At 42.0% G+C, this 20,710-nt stretch overlaps 1 protein-coding gene across 4 annotated transcripts in view; it reads right to left on the bottom strand.

Moving 5' to 3' along the window:
- TBL1XR1 (TBL1X/Y related 1) overlaps nt 1-20,710 on the bottom strand; it is a 171,271-nt gene that overhangs the window by 88,276 nt on the left and 62,285 nt on the right. For all 4 annotated transcript variants that reach the window (XM_050965987.1, XM_050965986.1, XM_050965991.1 and 1 more), the window contains exon 2: nt 14,730-14,794. The gene's annotated coding sequence lies outside the window, so the exon portion shown is untranslated. The remainder of the gene's footprint in view (nt 1-14,729; nt 14,795-20,710) is intronic.

A 20,710-nucleotide genomic window follows, 5' to 3' on the forward strand; every position in this document is an offset into this window, starting at 1 on the left:
AGCCCCATTTAAACTGCTTCTTGCAAAAGAGGCGGGGAGGTTATGAAAATGCACTCTCCACCAGAAGGAAGCACCAAGGCTAAAGAGATCTTGCTCAGTCAGGGTTTGGTCCCCTGGGTGCAGGAGCATTCCTTACTGAGAGGAACAGCTGACGGATTGGGACAAAGATACCTCTGTCTCGATTATGAATCCTCCTGTGACCTCCCTCTGCCGCCCCTGACTTGGAGGCAGCTGCAGGGCCAGCTGCAAGCCTGGACAGGGAACTGTGCTGCGTTCCCCTAGTTCCAGCCCACTAGTGCACTCACTGCCAGCCAGCTGAAGTCAGTGTGGAGCAGGCTGTGGAGAAAGAATGGCTGAGATAAACTGCGAAATCTGGACCTACTCTGGAAGCTGTGACAGGTTGGAGCAGAAGAGAGGCAGAGCTGGGTTTATCTAGGCTACAATAAGGTGGATAGAGTAGAGCAGGGATCAGCAAACTTTGGCACGTGGCCCGTCAGAATAAGCACCCTGGCGGGCCGGGCTTGTTTGTTTACCTGCCGCGCCCGCAGGTTCGGCCGATCGCGGCTCCCACTGGCTGCGGTTCGCCGCTCCAGGCCAATGGGGACAGCGCATCCCTCAGCCCGCACTGCTTCCCGCCGCCCCTATTGGCCTGGAGTGGCAAACTGCAGCCAGCAGGAGTTGCAAATGGCTGAACCTGCAGAAGCGTCAGGTAAACAAACCGGCCCGGCCCACCAGGGTGCTTACCCTGGCAGGTCGCATGCCAAAAAGTGCCGATCCCTGGAGTAGAGAAACTTCAGCCAGCAGGAACCTGCTGCATGGAACAAGGAACAACTGTGCAGCAAAGCGGGGATGATTCAGAATTAAACAGTCTGGGCTTCATAATCTTCTCTATCGAAACTGACACTCAGCCTGACTGGCAGAAGAAAGAGGGAAACACAGTGGTCTCTAAACTTGTTTGATCACGCCCCCCCACCAGTAAAAAATCTTTGAGCACACACCCCTTGCCGTGCCAAAGCACCCCCACCTGAACTGCCGAAGCACAAAAAAAAAAAAAAAAAAAGGTGCTCCTCCTGTTGTGCCCCCACCCCCAAGGATCTCTTGCGTACTCTCTGGGGTGGACACACCCCACTTTGGAGACCACTGCTGTAGAGGACATGAATTATGTAGAAATGCCCAGTTTGCACCACACTGCAAGCATGTTGAAGCAAGGGCTAACCCTTCTTAAATGTCTGGAAAGCACCTTGCACCCTATGAGTGATACCATAAACAAATACTAATTAACAATCACCCATTTGACACAAAATCCATTTGTCTTTCGATTTATATTAGCAACAGATTATTTCATGGAGATCTGCTGCCCTTAGCTATACCACCAGTCACCAGCTCTCCAACCCTCAATCCCCAGAAAAGACCCTGTTTCTCAAGTATTTGTTGTTTAAAATCCAGTATGATTGCTCATTAGTAGAATAAGTTCTCACTTGTTGGGACAGTGGCTACTGTAAGCGAGTTTTATATCAAAACAGGGCTTTATGTAATGAAGATGAAATTCCAACATATACAATTGTCTTTTAATGGGAAAGTTGACATCAAGCGTTAAGTTCATTTGATTATTTTTCTGTATATGTGGTTAGTAATCAGGTTTTCTGGCTCTGTTTTCTGTTCTAGTTGAATCGTACAGTTGAATTACTTGAACTTCTGGTGAACTGCACCAAAAGGGAGGAAAAAGAACTAATGCTTCATTTGATCTTGTGACCATAAGCTTGTGTTTTCGTTCCTTTAAACTTTTGACCATCTATTTTTCCACCCAATTTATGCATGTACCTGATATTTTTATATTTTTATTCATGAAAACAGAAACTGCTTAACAGCTGATTTCTCTTCCTCTCATTTCTTAACTATTTCTAATTTCTATTTTATTTCAAGGTTATCATTAATTAACACAAATTTAAAGGTGTTTTCTTCACAACCACGCACACCCACACCCCGACTAGATGTGTATCTCTTTTCATTTTAATACTGCACTTGAGGTAAAGCGAGTGTAATTCACAGAAAGAGCAGCAATTTTTTCAACAAGGAAAACAAAAATAAATGATGAAACCGCCTACGTTAGTTTTACAAACTCTGCTATGCCTAATTACCAGATTCAGACTTTCATATAAATTCTCTTTCTTTTATCCATAATAGGAACTTGGGCTCTGTTCCTGCTATTGTTTTTAACTGTTTTATGACATAGTTGTCAGGTATGATTACATATGAACATTTGTGCAAACGTGTTAAATCATGCGTTAAGAAGACATGCAGTACCCTCCTGCCTATAGGATTTTTTAATATTTTGTACCCTGGGTGTTCTTTTTGTGAGGACAGAAATTCCAAACCATGGGGGACATCTTGATGTGAGTAGCTCCCATTCGTGCAAGCACTGAAGTCAGAAACTGTTGCTCTGTGTGAGTACTAAACCTCGGATTAAGATCAGAACCTGGATTAGAAGAACTGTATTAATAGGCTTCAGATTCTCCTTTGTTCTGAACAGTTCTGTATGTGGACACTCCAATATAGCACAGTGCTGCCAAAACCAGAGCTCAGTATGTGCACACAAAACCAGGTTAAAAGGAAAAATACACGACATCCATTTTCAAATAAGGTTGTGCTCATTCAGGGCCCAGTGCTGTAGCGTTTAATTCACATAAGCAGCCACAATGGAGATGTAGAGACTTCTCAAGTAGATAAGGGCTACAAGATCAGGCATCCATATTTTGGTGCTCAAGAACAAAGCTCTTGTTCTGCTGGGACTGGAGGCTCTCAAAATCTAGTGACTTAAGAAAAATGTTCATACTGAATAGCATTTCACCAAGGCCTATAGCAATCTACTTCCTGTTGCTCTACAGGGGATGTTTGCTGAAATCCAGAACCTACATAATGGAATGGGAGCTTTGCATTTGACTTCAACAACAGCAGGACCACGACCTGGCTGCAGATGTGCACCACATTGAAGATTTATGTTGCAAAGCAATTAGCATGCTGCTTAATACGTATGCATCCCTTAAATACCAGGACACAGAGAGATGGTCTATCATGAGGTTTCCTCTGGACTTTTCCTCCATCACATGTGTTTAGCCTCCAGTTTAGGCTTATTTTGTTGTTTCAGTACGCCACAAAAGGTTAGCCATCTGTCAGGTTATATTTGGCACTAGATTTCTAACACACTTGTCTAATCATTCACAAGGGGAACAGGGGTCATGTCAGTTGACAGGGCTTTACCATGGGCATATGGCGTTGAACCAACATTGTAGGCATTTAAAATTCCCCTCCTCGTAGGACAGATGGGCACACTGATTACTAGAGATATAATCTAATCCTAGTTGTACTACTAGTGTTAGACCCTTGAACTATTACTAGTTTAGACAGTAGTAAAGCAAAAGAGAAACACATGAAGGGAGAGCAACGAGACAGAACATGGTGGAAGGGAGAGAAGAGAATGAAACAACAGTGGAAAAAAAAGAGACTAAAATAAAGGGAAGAAGCCACATCACGAGAAAATCCCTGGAAGTAGAAACAGCCTCTTTTCATAGAATCACAGGACTGGAAGGGACCTCGAGAGGTTATCTAGTCCAGCACCCTGCACTCAAGGCAGGACTAAGTATTGTCTAGACCATCCCTAACAGGTATATGTCTAACCTGGTTTTAAAAATCTCCAAATGATGGAGATTCCACAACCTCCCTACGGAGGTTCAGTCATAGATACACGATTTAGGCATCAGGAATGGGAGGAGCAATAGGAACAGACTAACAATGGTTTTCATTTTCTCTTTTCTAGTACAGAGAATGTTCCATCAGTTCTGTTCTTGGCCCTGTGCTTTCCACCCCTGTGATTCCACTGCACGGGTTACCTGCCAGAGGCTAAAATATTCTAGCTATTTAGATGATGACTTTTTCTGAGAATTCTTAGTCAAATCCTATTTCTAAATTGTAGAATATTTTGAGATTGGACAGAACTACTGCAATAAATGGCACTGTGAGAAGAAATGGTGACTACATTTTGTCTGTAAGCACAGTGACTTCATTTTCATTTGATTCCGTCCATAGTGAACTTAAACTCATGGCAGGAAGGATGTGGCTTCTCACTCTGCTCTGTTCTTTTTGGGGAACAGTCTTCCTTAACAGTTTACTCAATAATGGATTAACAAGTAACTTCTTACACATACCTATAAACAGATTCTTCCAATTCATTTAACTTGATATCTGCACAACAAAACGTTCCATAAAGTGATCAGGATGCAGCAGTGTACTTGAATTTTTAGTTCCTGCCAAAATAAAAACTTACACTGCCCAAGCAGCCTTCCATACTGGCACATATAAACCTTTTTAAAAGGCCATCAAACCATTATGGGATAAAATGGTATTTCAAATTAATCCTCAAATGGGGGGAGAGAGTATTTTCATAGGTCCTACTAAATCTACATACCAATTGATTATCTGTTACAAATTCATGCCAGTCCTATAATGATGTCCTAGAGTCCTTAGTCCATATATGTTATAACTGCTCAACCATAACCAATCAGACAAAAAATATTGTACCTTCACAACCAGTTATCCTTATCCCATAATAACTCTCATTGACTTCAGAGGGAGCAGAAATGTGTCTTAACTAACAAAAACCCCAACTTCTAGTGAAAACCAAGTCATGAAATGACTTTTCATAACTTCATCAAAGATGGATTAGAAAAACTTGACTGAGGTTCCCTTGCAGAATATGGCTACATCACTGGTAAAACCTTGCTTCAGTTTCATGCGCACATGAACTTTTCTACTTAAAAAAAAAAAAAAATTATATATATCATTGTGATCTAAATTCATACCTGCCACAATTCTCTACTCTTTTTTTAATTTAACCCTAATCTGCCACTTATGTTCCGTATTTAAACAAAACTTCTTGTACTAGTAAATGCAATACTTCACTGTATTTCATAATTGCCAGTGTTATGATAATAACATGCTATAAAATGCCAACTGAAGCAGCATATTAGTAAAAGGTATAAGGTGGATTTTCTTACTCCTCTACTCCCAATACATGGAACATATGTGTCATGGATTTCTTGGCCAGCGCTTTATTGCACCTTAAACATTTTACCTAATTTTTTAAAATACTGTAGAGTCTAGGGTCCTAGTTTAAATCAAGAAATTTCTCTGACACAATTTTTATTGATTACTAGTTAAATTTCATATTCTGTGCCAGATAACTTTATTGTATTTTGCCACTTTTCCAGTGGCTTCTTGGGCTACCACATTCTGATTCATAAAAGAAATATTTTAGAATTATCAATCTATTATTTTGTCACTGGGTTTACTTTGTTCCAAACTTTTGTAAACAAATACTTTTCTAGTTATATTCCATAAACTGTGAAAGCAAACTGGCTTAATAATGAATTTCAGGAGCAATTTTAAGCCCCATTCCTGTAAACACTTTAAAGCACAATTAACTTTAAGCACGAGTGGTGCTTGTTTACGTCAACAGAATTATTCATGTGCTTAAAGTTAACCAAATGTGCAAGTATTTGAACACATGCTTAGCGCCCACAGTGACTTGAAGGATCCTTAAGAGAAAGCTAAGAAAAAAAAACAGTTACCTACAGTATCTGTTGTTCTTTGAGATGTGCTGTGCACATATACAGTCCACTACAGGGGATTCTGTAGCAGTTCCCTTACAGGTGGTGAGACTGTAGGATATCTGGACAGAGACTGTAATACTGACTTGCCCAAGTTAACATCGTCCCTAAAGTTACATACAGATAATCATGCTGGTCTCTGCAGATATCTGTTATGGGAACATTGCTCAGAAAAGCTGAGGAAATACACTGAGCCCTGGGGGAGTGAGAAGTTATTTTCAGTGGAAGAGAGACTTTGTCAAGATCTTAACAGAATTTGATACAGTCAGGGTACAGTGTGAGATATGTTGAGCTATCAATGGTTTGTCTTTGACTCTCTTGGTATAGACTACAAAGGGTGTGCGAGAGGCACTGAATAACTTAGTGCAGTCAACACAGAATACCAAAGTTGTACGGACAAAGTGTGAAGTCTTTCAGCCTGAGTCTGATCCCAACTCTTGCTTACTGAACCTGGCTCTTGCGATTCCTCCAACTCCTGCTCAATAACTACTGCCCCTGAAGGGCAGACTCCAGCCCAGCTGTAACAGCTGGGCCAGACCACCCAAGCCTCAATTCCTACACCACCATGAATGTAAGAAATCCAGATTCACAATGAAGAATCATCGACCAAAATTCTGAATGTACTGATGTTGGTGAGACAGAGTTATAAAATGGATCAATCGCTTTGAACCTATAGTTCCCTAGAGATTTTCATTGTTCTAGAGTTCAGAGTGACAAACTGAAAAACCTAGAGTCCCACAAAAAATTACACACTGTTTTAAAACCACACACGGCATAGAAGAGTAAATCAGTCCTTTAAAACTGAGGTTTCAACAGTACTAACATCCCATCTCATGTCTACTGAGCAAACAACTAACATAAGTGGACTAATTTATTGGCACTGCCGATACAAGCACGTGTGGGTCTCACCCCATTCTATTTTCTGTGCCCAAAGGCGCTGATGGAATCTTTATCTTTCCAAGGCTCATATAAAAGCATTCTACGCAGTTTCAATCCCCTGACAGCATACAACACAGACACTAAGGACACCACAAACCAGCATCCTGGACCCGTGGTGGATTGCCCAACTAGGAGTTGAGGATTTCAGTACGCAGTGTTCCCCTGCACCTCAGGAAAGCATTTCCGACAGCTGTGCAGCTCCTAAGATTCACAGGAGAAGCCCTTGGAAGGTATGTTGGACAAGGTCTTCTGATGGTGTCTAGTCAAATATTTCCAAAGTATGGAATTTGCACCCTCTATTGCCAATTATTATTATTATTTTTTTATTTTATTTTATTTTTTTTTTTTTTTTTTTGCAAAACAGCAGAACTTTGGACTCCTGGAGAAAGAGGCTCCAGGCTGAACTTTGTTACTAAAAAAGATATTTTTCCTAACAGAGAATATTTGATATGGAAGCTACCGAAATACAAACATTCCCCTTTTCTCCCCTCTTTCCCCAGAGTTAATTGTCAATTTGCAAATGGAAAAGTTGAGGTGTTGGAGATTCAAGATTTGTCTCAATCCCCCTTTCTTCTTGGAGACCAGGAAATATTTGAAATAGAACCCTGTGCCCTGAAAGGCTGCAGAGACTGGTTTCACTGCTCCTCTCTGCAGGAGGAAGTCTACCTCTAGGGTAAGCATATTGTTGTGAGAGTGAACCTTGAAACAGGCTCAGAGCATGAAGGCAGTGTCAAATGACAACCAGGACCCACTTGTCCATTGTTATCATGCTCCATGCTGATAGAAAGTTTGTGATGGCCCCCAAAGGGGGTGATTGGCAACTGCGTTGGGATATAAAGTGGTTGATGGTTCTCCAGATGCACTCAGGAATATTTCTTACGCAAAGATTGGGTATGCTGTGCAGAGGGCTGCACCGGTGGACCAGGTGGACGAGACCTGTGGACCTTCAGGAACTTCTGTGGAGGTTCGTAGACTTGTTGGTGGTAGCACTGCGTATTTCTATAGCATTATGTAGGCAATGGGCAATAAAATGTTTGTTTCAGCACTGGCATATATGTATTATATAGAGAGAGATGCCATGGGATTGCAGGGTGGCTCTATAGTCTTTCAATGACTGTAAGGAATCATCCATTAATACTTAGTCCAGCCTTGAGTGCAGGGGACTGTACTAGATGACCTCTCGAGGTCCATTCCAGTTCTATGATTCTATGATCTTCTGGCTGAAGGGCAGTAAATTCATCAAAAGGGAGGTCCTCAACTGTGCTCTGTACTTCTCCAGAGAAGCCTGAGGAGTATAACCAGAATTCCCTCCTCATGACTATTTCAGTCACCACTGTACGTGAGGACATGTCCGCAGAATAAACCACAGCCTTGAGTATGTCCTAGAGACCACCTTGCCCCCCTCCAAAATAGCTTAGAAGCAGGCATGATGCTACTGAGGTAGCTTATCTGCAAATCTGCCATCTGCCCATAGTTTAAAAAAAAAATCATATTTGGCCATCAGTGCTATGTAATTTAAGATACAGAACTGGAGGCTGGCTGAGGAAAAGATCTTTCTACCCATAAGGTCTAACTTTCTTGTCAGAGGGGGTGGAGTGTGGATGCTGTTGCCTGCCCCACTCCATAGCAGCCTGGTTCACCAGGCAGAGATGGGAGAACAGAAACAGACCCTTTGGGTGGGGGGGGAGGGGGATAGGGCAGACGACATAGTACCTCTTTACCATCACCTTTTGGTGGCGGCACACATGACTGGGCCATGCCACATGGTGTGTGCTGGTTGAAGAATGCCGTTTCTGATTAGTAGGGCCACTCTGGCTGGTATTGATGCATTGATGCTAGTAGTTAGTGCTGACTGTCTTGCATTTCCTCCAATGGAATCTGAAGAGCCTTAGCAAGTCTCCTGAGCAGCTCCTGAAATTGACTGTAGTCGCCCAGTAGAGAAGAGGGGGTCAATGATACAGCCACATCCAGGGACGACAAGGGGAATTTCTCTGGATCTGTCAGTACTGACGGAGCCGAGTTGACTGGCGCATCATCCGGTCCCAGTTCCAAACATCTACTCAATGAAGGATGGGGTGGTGAGACAGGGGATTTCTTCCAGATTGAGCAAGACGGTTCTGAAGATGAATATATGGGCCACAAGCTCCAATATAGCCAACCTGGTTGATCCTGCTGTTGCTGCAGCAATGTCCATGGAGCCGGGTATCAGTGGCTTCTGGGCTGAAGCAAGAGAGGGTACTGTCAAGATGGCATCGGAACCCTCTGTTAGGGTACGTCTACACTAACCACCAGATCGGTGGGTAGCAATCAATCTATTGGGGATTGATTTATCACATGTAGTGTAGACGCAATAAATTGATCCCCGATCGCCCTCCTGTCGACTGCTGAACTCCAGCTTGGCGAGAGGTGGGAGCAAAGTCAACGGGAGAGCAGCGGCCGTCGATCCTGCGCCACGAGGACATGAAGTAAGTGATTCGAAGTCAAAGTCGATCTAAGATACGTCAACTTCCGCTACGCTATTCTCATAGCTGAAGTTGCGTATCTTAGATCGATCTCCCTCCCCCTCACCCCCACGCAGTGTAGACCAGGCCTTAGTCATACCTTCAGAATGGAAGCAGCAGGCCACTGGTAGTATCTGAATCTTCAGACTCGGAGGAACCAAAGTCCTGTATGAATGGGGGCACTGACGGGGCCGATGGAATGGGGTGTGCTGTAGGAACACAACCAGTGGGCAGCAGATCCAACATAGAAGAAAGGGCCCTCTTAGCAGGTGAATGGACTGGAACAGGTGGAGACATCAACCATTCCAGGACAAACGATTCATGAGGCCCTGAGCACATCCAATTCTTCCTAGCATTAACAGCACCCGGTCCACAGAAAGAACCAGGGTCAGTAAGGGGCCCTGCCTTGGGACTGATGCAGAAAGGGTACACAGTTCAGGAACCGGGACCAGCAGATACAGTGAATGATGTGACTTTTTTTTGCTATTGTGGGCCTTGGAATGCACCCCTCCTCCATGGCTAGAGCTCATGGGTGGTGCAGAGTCGTTCTTAGACCTGGAAAACGACTTACTGCCATGCTTATGCGCATGCTTTGGTGGTTCATGGTTAGGCCCCAGCACGAGGTCCACAGCACTGGTACCTGCAGAACCCTACTGGGACTCCCTGAAGGGAAGTGCACTCCTGGACTGCTCAGGCTGATGTACTGGGGATGGGGAAGGAGGGGGCCGGTCTTCATCCAGGATCCAACAGTAGCCCCATGGCAACCTCCATGAGGTGCTTCCTAAGGTGTAGGCCCTAGCCTTCCTGGATAGGGACAGGGAAGGCGCAGCAGATACTGCACCTGGACACGACACGGGCTTCCCCAAAGCAGTACAGACAGCTATGTACAAGAATAGAAACCATTTTTCTGGAAAATTTGGAAAGTGCATCACCAAGGACGAGAGAAAGGTGGAAGTTCCGACTCGGATGATGTAGTGGTGAGAAGAAATTGAAGACGCAGTCACTCTATCGCACCCTTTACCACCTCAAGTGATAAATTGATCCCCGATCGCCCTCCTGTCGACTGCTGAACTCCACAAGGCAATGCAAGGTCGCATGCATGGACCGATGGAAGATACTACTTTTAAAAGCTCCAGCTCCAGGAACACAGTGCATGCACATAACCTTCAGCGGAATACATAGGGACCGTCACTTGAAGAAATAAACAGATTGTCCCACTGAAACATAACCTGTGGCAATTGAAGCAGAATAAATTTCTTGATTTGTTTTACATAGGATATTTCTATTAATAAAACTCAGCATAGCATTTGCCCTTTATGCAACACATCACATTGTTGACTCATTCAGTTGATCATCTACAATAAACTCCAGCTTATTTATGGCCCGCTGCATTCGCCCATTTTATATTTTTCAGTTTGATTATTCCTTCCTTTGTGAATCACGGACTCTCGTTTTATTGACTTTTACACTATTTCTCCATTTTATCAGGGTCATGCTGTATTTCAGTTATAGTCTCCCAAGTACTTATGTTGCCTTCATGCTGGTTTCAGATTTGATTAGTATACTCTCCACTCCACCCAATGGAAATATTAATAAGTAATAATTCTTACGTTTATTGGTGGTACTAACAACAAACTCCTATGGTATCTCATTTAAGATCTCCCAAATTCAAAGAGAACTGTTACTAATTACTGTTGCATTTGATTTTTATAAAGCTAATTGCAAACACCTTATACAATTATAATTCTTTATAGCTCTCCAATTTCCCTATGAGAATGTAATCTGAAACTATACCAAATGCTTAATTTAAAGTCAAGATGCATTTTGAACACTGCATATCCTTTCTCAAGTAAGATGGGTAGCCTATTAAATAGCAAAAAAGAAAAGTTAGTCATGATGATCTTATATTGCCAAACCCATATGATCCAGTGATTAGAGAGGAGACAAATTTTGTTCTTGACACATTCACAAACTATGTGAGACCTTGAGTAAATATGTACCTGCTTCCCTATTCCCATAGCTGAAGTTGCATATCTTACATCGAACCCCCTTCCCCCCTGTCAGTGTAGACCAGCCCATAGTTAGTTACTTTTGCACAGAGTGTACATTGAATCAGGTTTAAATTAGAAAGGCACAAATTAGAGAAATTATGAGATTTTTGTGTTTTATACTCATTCCTGACTAAGAATCTTGAAAGGCCACTGACACTACTAAAAAAAAATAAATAAATATGGAGGAAAAAAAAACCCCACAAGTGTTGCTGGATCCTTAAATAGGAGGATCAGACATACTTGGGACTCAGTCCTACAAAGGTACTGAGCATAAGGATCCTGATCAAGCCACATATTGAAGTTTGTGCATTACTATAAATATCTGAGTAGTGCCAGGGATCTGGGAAAAAAATCTGTCTGGGGATTGGTCCTGCTTTGAGCAGGGGGTTGGATTAGATGACTTCCTGAGGTCTCTTCCAACCCTGACATTCTGTGATTCTATGATTAACTTCAATGTGACTAGTCACATGCTGAACATTAGAGATGTACTTTAGCTTAAGTGCTTTGCTGGACTGAGTGTTTGGCACTTAGTACCTTGCAGAATTGAACCTTATATGCATAACCCAAGACAAAGGTGTTTGGGGGGAAAATGAAACTTGTTTTCAGGTCACCTACTATCACTATTTTATCTACAAAGTCCACAAGAAAAACAACTCATATAGTAATACTTACCTTTGGGAAGATGGAAAACTTGTCTTATCTGTCTCTTAACAGTATTAGTATTTGAGTATAATTCTAATTAAAAGATAAGTAACTGTTCTGAAATAGTTGGAATAGTAAAATATGTCCCATCTCTGCAGTGAAAGCAGCTCTTACGAAAGTACTGAAGACCATTTCTTGATGCTCCACGTAGCAGTTAAGTATCTTTTATTATTACGGAACCAAATAGCATGCCCTTGAGACTGTACAATGCTGCGTTTGATATACTTTCTGGGGAGAGAAAATTAGGACAGAATGCAACGAGATTTCAAATACAGATCTTCTCAGTATTTTAAAATTTAATGAGGTATTAAGACTAGCTTAATATGGTATGAGTCATGTTTTTAAGGGATGCAATAACACAGAGCTGTATTTCAAATCTTGGCTAAAAAGATGTTCTTAAATAAAAAGAAAGCAGTATTGTTTTCTGGTGGAAAGCAGTTGAGATTAGCAATAAAATTCTGGAGTGAATAGAAAGGTCTGAGGGTATAGCTAGCCTCATGCTTTTGGACAGTGAGTACCATTCTACCCTGAAAAGTGACTGGGCCAGCATATTGCCTATGAAATACCCATACCCCATTTTAAGGGTTTAGCTGAGACTTAAGTGGTGCATAGGGTTTGCATAGGTCAGGAGTGGGCAATAATTTTTGTAGGGAGGACACTTCACGAATTTTGATAAAAGTCATCATGGGCTGCACATTTCTACTATATTAATGGAGAGGATGCAGGGTCTGGGAGGGAGTCTGGGTGCAGGAGGGAGCTCCGGGCTCGGGTAGGGGACTGGGGTGCAGGGTCTAGGAGGGAGTCTGGGTGCAGGAGGGGGTTCTGACCTGGGGGTGCGAGGTTCAGGCTCTGGCCAGGAGGTGCTTACCACAAAGTCCCCAGCCATCAGCGCAGCAGGGCTCAGGCAGGCTTCCTGCATGCCATGGCCCCATGCTGCTCCCACAGCTGCTGCTGGCACGTATCTGCACCTCCCCTTCGGGGGGAGGGGGGGGCTGTGGACCTCCATGTGCTGCCCGCACTCACAAGCGCCGCCCACTCAGCTGTGAGGATGGTGCTGGGGGCGAGGGCAGCAAGCAGAGCCACCTCCCCTCCAGCCAGGGGCACGCAGAGACACGGCAGCAGCAGCCGGCCACTTCCGGGAGCGGTGTGGGGCCGCGGCCTGCCTGAACACCCCGCTGCACTGCGAGACTTTTAGCGGCCCAGAGATCACAAGGTGGCAGTCAAAGAGCCTAGCGGACCGGACAAAAATGTTAGATGGGCCGGATCCGGCCCATGGGCCGTATATTGCCCACCCTGGGTGTAGGTCCTCTGCACAGAGGTGTTTCTCAGAGTTATATTTACTCTGTTTAACAACAAGGTAATATTGCAATATGTTTCACTCCTGGTTGTCTTGCCCAGCCAATACAGTTTTCCGTCTTATGCATTATCAACAGAGTTGTTTACTAAATTCAATATCAGGACAAAATCAGTTATATCCGTACAAACCCACTGCCTATTTTGGTGTTACTCAAAGCACAAGATGAAGGCAGTGAGGCTGTGAAACTTTAACTAAGGCCATAATTGATTTTCATATTTTTTAATACTCATGATTATACAAAGTGAAGAACCTGGTTCAACTCTCAGAACCCAGGGGGAATTTTCAGGGCTCTCAGTTAAAAAAAAACAACAAAAAAAAAAAAAACACTTTTTTTATTTGTGAGCCAAGCATATTTGTCACTTTTCAGGTTAAAGCTACAGGTTATGATTAAAACTGCTGCATTGTGACAAAAAGAGGACATCAAAATTACAAGGAAAGCAATCACACATGGAGCTGATCAGAGGCAGAGGCAATAATTTGAAACCCTTTCCCTGGTCCTCACTGCTGTGACTTTCTCCCCTAGCCCTCAGTTCTGCTCTCGATCTGCTCAACCACTACAAAAACAACAGTAACTTTAAAACAGTCTGCAAAGTTAAACTTGCAATAATCTACAACGCCTGTTAACACTACATGGAGGGAGTGAGAAAATATGACATCAACCTTGCTGCCTATTTCTGTGAGCAAAGAGTAACCTCACTAGTTTTATGCTGGCAAATGTGTTGAAATAAGAAACCGCTGGCACTGCATAGCTTTTTAACAAGAGAAGCTGTTAGTATTGAAATGAACTTTCAAAAGCATGCTACTGCGGGTAGTAGAATATCTAGCCAAATCAACCACTTGCCCATGCCCTTGGTCAGAAGTAAAAACAGGAAGTTACCAACAGTGTGAAGATACTAATAAAAGGTTATCAAATTAAACTATTTGTTGAAAACAAAATATGTTGCTATATTTGTCCACAGGATTAAATCTGGAAATACTTGTAAATTCCTTTGTAAACTGGTTTAAAGCTTTGGTTTTTGCTGCAGATAATTCTACTTGCATGCTAAAACTAAGACCTGGTCTACACTACAGGGCTACGACGGACAGAAGATGCCTAGTGTCAACCTAGCTGCAGAAGCGTCCTCACTTAAATTCGGCTCCCACCAATGTAAGTGCCTCCCCAAGTGGCGTAGCATCAGAGTTGATATAATTAGGTTGACAGCGTCAGTGCAGAACTGCGTTGCTTACGTCAACTTTCAGGAGCTGTCCCACAATGCCCCACACTGACAGTATAATCTATACAAGTGTTCCTGTTGAGCACACGCACCTCCGGCACAAGGAGTCAAATACTGTACACAAACAAGCGATTAATAACTGCAGTGGCTGTATGCTGACGCAAGTTAGGTTGTTATAATTTTATAGTGGAGACATGGCCTAAGACTTTCAAAAACATGATTTACAGTATAAGATTGGCTTACAATGGTACTGGAAGAAAGAATCATACCACTTTTTTGTAGGCGGTTAAAATTGTATTTACCATTGGCAGTGCATTGATGTAGGGAAGTTCTCCTGTCTGCTGCCTCCAGTCACAGGAAGATGATGCTGAGAAAGAAATGGAGAGACAAACAAAAGGATAAGATTTAACATTTAAAAACAGATGTGCTAACAAAATAAAACACAGATTAAAAACCAGTATCAGTTGTGGGACCAGATGGCTCAGGGGATCAGTAAGAGACACCAACGTTTTCACCTCAGAATGTATATACAGACTAAATCAGCAGTGATTAGGCGTGGTAATAACAAGAAGAATTAGTTTCCCTGTCAGTCCTGTTGCAGGTGTCCACATCATAAATATTACCCTTGCAGAGATACAGAATGTATGACTAAATAACTATGGGAAATGAACTGTCTTATGCCACTAGGCCATCAGACACTTACATCCACATTCAGTGGAAATCCACATAGACAAGAGTACATCTATGGGAAGCTTATAGCTGGACCGTGCCTTTTGATATATTTATCCAGAGACGAGTTCTTAGATGTTGGCATTCTTATTGCCCATGCCAAATCTGTTCCAGGAATAAAAGACTTCAGAGGAAACTGATATTTATGTAGCACCTTTTGTAAGCACTAAAAACAAAAAAACTCCTTCCATTGATTTGATTGTAGAACATTCATATTGAATGTTTAATTGGGGTTGGAAGAGGTAAATTATAAATTTTTCTAAGGCATACATTACATTAGTCAATATAAGTATGCACATTTAGAAGAATGTGCAAAGCAGTTAAATTTACCAAGCTGTACAATAACTTAGAAAATTGAGGAAGTCAGTTTATTTTAGCTGCATGGATACATTTGAAGAAAAACGTTATAAAAATCCTGCAGGTAGGACATTCAAGAGCAGACTTGTATTGAGGCAGATTTTTTTTTTTAAGTCTACCAGCCTTAATGTGTCTTTTTAAATAAAATTTAAAAAAAAAAAAAATTGACTCCATTTCCTATTCTCTAAATGAATGTTTTTAAAGCCACAAAACTCAGTAATAATTATTGAGTAATAATTAGCTCGTCCAGAGGTAGAAGAAAACTGCAAAACAGTAATTCTCAAGCATGTGTTTGATATCCAAATAGTTGCTCACTCCAGCCATGTTCATGCCCCTTTTTATTCACTACTTACAAACAAATTTTTGTTCACATAAATGGTTGGAGAGGGGCTGCTCTCCATATGAATATCTGTGTTTGCAAGATTTGCTATTGGCTATTTAAAAAAAAAAAATAAATAAATAAAAAAAAATCAGTCACTCGATCAGAGAGCAGAAACAACATCATATGACTTAGGGTGACCAACCATAATGGATAACAAAAAGTCTGCAAATTACCCACAAACCAAAATTTGTTCACATGAATTGTTTGATTAATTATTAGCAACAAACAACTGAACTTGTAAAAGTTCATTCACCCACAGAAAAATTGTTCATTAATCCTTGAAAAAAATTGACCAAATTGGTCAAATAAGTGGTCTGTCATGAAAATGTCAAACAACTCTATTCAAAAACAAGCATCCTGTGCAGCAGAAATTAATGAGTTTACACTATTCCCAGAACATTTTACAAGCTATCCATAAGTACGCATCAAAGAGAAATGTAACCTTCATAATGCAAGTATATGGAGGCGCCACAAAGGATGAGAATGAATGCAAAATATGTTGGGAATTCAAATATTTGCAAATATGCTGTTTCTTCCTTGCTTAGTTGCATTAGTAATGCAGAAGTTATCGGAATCAAAAGAGGAAAAAATCCACTTGTTAAGTGGTATGAGTTTTTATGTGGAAAAAGTGTGTGTATCTTTTTACAGCTAGAGCCTCATATTAGGACAGAAAAGAAATCTTTATCACATCACTCAGCATAAACAGTATATAGACATTACTTGCCTATAATTGGAGTTCTCTAAAAGATATTGAGACACATGCTGTTAGATCATTATGCTTACTTTGAAAGCAGACTAAATCACTTCAAGGTTTTGTTCACAATGGAATACGTTGGTGGACAGTGAAAGATGATAAAATCCAGCTCTGTAGCCTAGTTATAGGTGCAACACATTTTGTATTGTTTTATTTATGAAGATAGTAGAGGTGTGAGGAAACAGATAAACACAGTCGGATACAAAAAGAGAGGCTTTCTTCAGCCTAAATTAGTTGCCAGGATTGCCTCTCTCCAATTCCTTCCTTTCCCACTATTCATTTCAGAGAGCAGTTCTTAAGGTCAAAGCTATAGAGAGAAAGCTCTCACTCTGCTCTGTGGGAGGGGCTTTATGCCATAACTGTCGTCATCGTCCATTTTAAATCTAAACACAGTCCTGACAAATTGAGCAGCTGAAAGCAAATGAGTTACAAAAGAACACAGAATAGGAAAAGAAAACAAAAAAGGCGACTAAGTAGGGCAAATAAAAAGTGAGCTCTCAGAAGTATTTCAGGACTCCGTCATAGCCTTTCCCCTAGTTTGTCAAACCCATAATTCAAACAGAAAAGATAATCTGCCACTAATTTTGCTTACCAGGACAATGAAGAATGGTAAAGGCGCAGAGCTGTAGAGCAAATAACCTCCACCTAAGCCTGGGATTATACTCCTTCACAGAAAGTAGCCACTCAGTGACAGGTCTCCACATTGAACACTTGCTCACACAAGGAAGTAATCTCTCAGACTATCCAATATCCACTTATTTGCCAGATATTCACTTTTGATGGTAGCAAACCCAGCATTGGAAGCAAGGAGGACTGGCAATTTTTCTCCATTCTTTTCCTGCATTAGCAGTACTTCAAATAATACAGCTGATAACCAACAACTTCACAGGCAGATCAGTGTAACATCCAGACCTTTCAGGACTAGATCACCGCATGGGCAGTTTTTCATCCCTGGGAGAACTACCTCCCAATCCTTAAATTGCAATGTCAAATGTATGAAACTCACTTATCTGAAACCCCCTTTCTTCAGTATCTCAACAGGGTCATATCTCCTGCTGCAGTCAGCAGATGTGACCCTGGTTCAGGTAATAGGAAATTTCAGAAAAGTGAGTACTGGATAATTCAGTGAGAAGCATCCTTTAGCTAAATTGATCAGGCTAAGCAAAAATGCTTTAACTAAGGACATCTAAAAGAACAACTGTAAATCTATAGATGTGTATGTAAAATTGTATACCTCTGATTATTAGGGTAACCAGGTGTCTGGTTTTCAACCGGAATGCCTGGTCAAAAAGGGACCCTGGCAGCTCTAGTCAGCACTGCTGACCAGGCCGTTAAAAGTCTAGTCGGCAGTGCTAAAGCAGGCTAGTCTCTACCTGTCCTGGCTCCACATTGTGTCCTGGAAGCAGCCAGCAGCAGGTCCAGCTCCTAGGCAGGGGTGAGACAGGGCTCCGCGTGCTGCCCCTGTCCCGAGTACAAGCTCCACACTCCCATTGGCCGGGAACCACAGACAACGGGAGCTAAGGGATGAGGCCTGCGGGCAAGAGCAGTACACAGAGCCTCCTGGCCCCCCTGCCTAGCACTGGACCTACTGTTGGCTGCTTCCAGGCGCAGTGTGGAGCCAGGACAGGCAGGAAGCCTGCCTTAGCCCTGCTGTGCCACTGACCGGGAGCCGCACAAGGTAAGCCCGCACCCCAACCCGAGCCCCAACCCCCGTGCCCCAACCCTAAGGCCCCCCCAACCCCGAGCCCTCTCCAACACCCCAAACCCCTCATCCCCAGCCCAGAGCCAGCACTCCAGCCAAAGCCCTCATCCCCTCCCACACCCTGAACCCCTCATTTCTGGCCCTACCCCAGAGCCTGCACCCACAGTTAGAGCCCTCACCCCAATCCCCTGCCCCAGCCCAGTGAAAGCAAGTGAGGGTGCAGGAGAGCAAGCCACTGAGGGAGGAGGAAATGTAGTGAGCAGGAGATGGACCTTGGGGAAGGGACAGGGCTAGGGTGTTCAGTTTTCTGCGATTAGAATGTTGGCAACCCTACTGATTATAGTCCTTTCTCCATACATGCTTCTTATGTTGCTTGTCTTCTTAGATTTTAAGTCCTTTGGGGAAATGTCCATATATATTATTGTGTCTCTCTACAGCATCTACTACGATGAGGCCTTGATTCTGATTGAAGCCTCTGGGTGCTACTGCAATGTAAAAGGTAAGTAAATAATGGAATAAAGTTCATTTCTTTAACTGTTGTATTAGTGATACAGGTAAGGGGATTTGATTTATTAAATGCATTTTTTAACTTGACATTGCCCCTTTTAAAAAGGGCCTACAAGAACAATGACAAAAGGTCAATCACCTTTTGTCTGGCACAGCCCAACCACTAAATGCATTAAAATATAAAGTAGCTAGTTCAGCTATAAGAAAACAAAACAAGGTAAATTGAAAGGGTTAAATGTTACAGCACCCCTACCACAGTAAGAGACCATCACTGTGTCTGATCAAAAACCAAAGGGTCCATTGAGCCTGTTTAACTCCCACTTGTGTTAATTCGTTGACCCCCAACTTTGAACATGAGTTTTCTAGATGTCTATATTGCCTTTTAAAACTACTCTGGGTTTATGATTTTTTGTTTTTTTAATTCTGTAATTGAGTCCTTGAGGACCAAGTTTTCAGAGTGAAGATATCTTCTTGGAAAGCTTTCACAATCTTATTCCAAATTATCCCACTGCCATTTGTTAATTTGATGCATGCCTTTAAAGACCAAACTGCAGGTGACTATCACTATTTATTTTATTATACTTTAGAATATCTATCCTATTATCATCAGTATCACTGCTTATCATGCAATTTGGACCAGGTAACTAATACCAATAGCAACTTAAATTACACAAAGCGAATGAATGACAAAAATCTCTCCAAAAGTGTCACACAGTAAATGAAATAATGTAAGGTTGAAACAAACTGGCTTTAAGTTTATGCCCTGTATACACTACAAGTGAGATTTTTAAAAGCACTCAGCATTAGGCTAACTGCTTCTGTTAAAGTCAGCTGCGGTGGGAGCAGATTTAGGTCACTATTTAATGCTTCTGAAAAAGCCCACCTTACAAGTGCAACTGTTTTTGGAGTTTTGTTTTGGTTTTTTTTGTAGCTCATTGACCTAATTCAACAAATACTGTTGAGTTGTGTCTACACAGCAGCTTCCTTTACAACAAAATGATGTGCTTACTGTTCTGTCTGCTGACCTAAATAAATATCAGTACATTCTGGGAAGCTATCCCCCAATGCTTCACCAGGGAAAAGAATATCAAGAGGTTATTTACACAGAGTAGCAGGAATAACAGCACAAGGAGTAATGAACTCTGAGATATTATGCTGCAGAAACAGCTGGAAGAAAGGAGCTCCAACCAAACTGGTCACACAAACATGCTTAAAAAGTCCTATCTACACTGCCAAAAACAGTATGCCAACCCAGTTCAAGAAAGACAACTACATGCCAGCCTAGGCTGCTGCCATGGTGATGCACTCTTAGATGCCATGGTTACCAGCAAGTGTTAATCATGTTGCATGTGGATAAAACCATGTTAATGCCAATCACGTCACCAAATGATTACACACTTGGTTAAAAATGTGCAGTATATATGCAGCTTTGTACTACTCCTTTAACATAGTTCTGTTTCCAGCCTAACCCATTGGTAGAACAATGATTTTCCAAAGCTAGCTGTAAGAGTGCTTAACCATTCAGTCTACAACACTCTCCCCTCATCCATTTCACAATGGATTCTACATGGAAGAAGGTAGGGTCAGTTCTACTGCTAAAACACTGAATTTAGTGTGGATAATAAGAAGATCGGTTCTTCATTTGAACTTGTGCTCATGTTTTTTTCTTCTAATCCTTTTAGGAATATATTGTTTACATTTCAGTTGGAGATGCTGCTTTCAAAGATTTCAATATTGCTTGAGTTTTCACAAGAAAAATTTACTCATTCAATTTTGTTCTTTGTGGACTACAAAAGTCTTACATACCTGCTAGACTCTCCCTTGATGTATTGCTTTTTTCCAGCTATAGTAC

The sequence above is a fragment of the Gopherus flavomarginatus genome, chromosome 8 (genome assembly GCF_025201925.1).
Source record: "Gopherus flavomarginatus isolate rGopFla2 chromosome 8, rGopFla2.mat.asm, whole genome shotgun sequence".
NCBI lineage: Eukaryota > Metazoa > Chordata > Testudines > Testudinidae > Gopherus > Gopherus flavomarginatus.